Consider the following 2,281-nt stretch of genomic DNA (forward strand, 5'->3'; position numbering starts at 1 on the left):
CCCCCTGGCCTGGGCGGGGAAGACTGGTCCTCAATGAACCCTCATTTGTGTTCCCAGAGGGGAGACTGCCATCTGTAGCTCTTGGAGAGTCCTGGCTCCATACCCTAGAAGGCTCAATTCTTCCTTTGTTCTTCTTTGTCACATCTGTCATGGCCATTGAGGAAAAGTCCTTCTTGAGAAATAAGCAACTTTCTTAGCCCAGGACCTGCCTGAGAAAGGTTAGGTACCAAGGATGACTTTAAGTCACAAAGAGCTACAGTCTCTTTGCGTCCAGTCAGGGCTGCCTTTGGTGGTGAAACTCTCTCACCAGTTTTATAGGCTTCTGACCTATTTGATTCTGCACAGCTCCATGAACCCATACAAGACCCACAAGGTTTCTTGGGATTTGGATCTGAGAATATTTGCTTTCTAATTTTTTTCCCTCTCTCTCTCCCTTTCTATCTTTCCATATTTGCAGTTGCTTTTCCATTGAGTCTATTAAGGTTCAGGGGGAGAATCATACACTCATTCTCCATTTTTTATTTTTTAGCTATTTTTGGCCAATTGAAAAGATGGATGGGGTGGCCTGCTATTAATTATATCTTTATTCTGAGATGCCTGTATCCACTCCCAGATTTTAGCGTGGTGTGGTCCTTACTCCTAATTTGATCCTTATCTTAATACTTCAATCTATCTCACTTTCCTATTTTGCACAAAGCAGTCTCTGAGAAATGGTTGCTTTTTCCAACCCTACTGGCCTCCCAATTTTTCTATTCTTCTATTTATTTTTACTCCTGGTTATAAACCAGTCTATTTTGTTTTTGGAGGTCAACTCTTTTTCAAGATATGTCACCTGCTGCAGCTGACATCAATCCACAGACACTCTAATTTTCTATTGAATCTTCTTCTAGCGCAACGAGTTTATTTTGCATAAGCTCTGTCTTATGAATTATCATAGGCGATTATGTTGCCAAATGACTTGTCACTGCATTTGACTGACTGCACTCTTCTTGGCTCCACAGGAGGGGCCACCCACAAGTGCCCCCCCCCACAGCCCCACAGGACCAACACTCAGCCTGTGCCACATAGCTTAGAGTTGTTGTCATGTCAACATCTGATCCTAGTATAAAGAACGGTTGCAGGCAGCCATGGGTTATGTTAGGCTGTACTAACAAACTGCCCCACAATTCAGTAGCTCACAACACCCAGATTTATTTTCTCTCTTGCGAAGTCCACTGACAACCTAGACAACTCCCAGGGCAGCTGAGCTGTCCTCCCCGGAACGGCTCAACGTTGTACTTCCTTCGCAATGTGGCTTTCCAGTCGCCATAGCCGAGAAAACCTGGGGTACAGAGTTGAGCACCTGTAATTAAAGCACTCCCTCCTGGCAGTGACACATGTAATTTTGCCACTCTCAACTTTTAAGAGGCAGGCATGTATTCTTCTCATGTGTCCAGAATACGAGAAGAACTGAGTGTCACGAACAGTCATGCCTCCCAAATACCGTGTGACTTGATGAGTGGAGACATGAGTTTAAACAGTGGTTCCCGAATCTGTACTATTATGAGCACTTTATTTCTACGTTTTTTAGAATTACAGTTATAATCCTAGCGGACACGCTTTTTCTATACTTATTAACTTTGAAAAGGTTTTAATATAACTTTTGCGAATGGCTTCTATTTTCTGCTGATTCAGATTCCAGCTTAACTTTCCAAATGGGGCATTACAACATGCTACTTACTCAAAACTTCCCCATTATAACGGTCAGGTATTCTACAGGACACCAAACACCTGTCTTAACTTATCACCGTGATGGGAGAAGAGGAGGGTGACACAGTCGGTCCTTGGGTGTTAATACGAAATCCACAGAGATGACGTTTCAAGGTCAGGCGGTGAGTTAAACATGGCCTTTCATTCCCCACTGTTGTTTGAGAGCTGTCCACTTCCTGTTAAAAAACCCCAGCTCTTCCGAAGCTCACGACTTCCCCTCTTCCGTCTTTTCTCATGGTTGTCATCTGCCAACTGTGGGTCACTCGTCTTAACTCGAGGCTCTCAGCCACTGCCTTATTTTTCAGCTCTGCTGCTGGCAGCGTCCTCAGGAATCTCAACCTCTACATCGGTAAGCCATTCACCGAGTTTCTGGGTCCTTGGTCTCACCTGCAAACTCCTTTTCTCGTATGCACTTTAGTCGCTCACTTCCATGGCCAGCAGTCACTGTTCCACTTCCAACAGCTCTATTGTCAGACAACAAGACACCTCATCAAACAGGTGGGCACAAGCGGTGGGATTTTCGGAATGGGGC

Source organism: Hipposideros armiger, unplaced genomic scaffold (assembly GCF_001890085.2).
Source record: "Hipposideros armiger isolate ML-2016 unplaced genomic scaffold, ASM189008v1 scaffold_37, whole genome shotgun sequence".
Classification (NCBI taxonomy): Eukaryota; Metazoa; Chordata; class Mammalia; order Chiroptera; family Hipposideridae; genus Hipposideros; species Hipposideros armiger.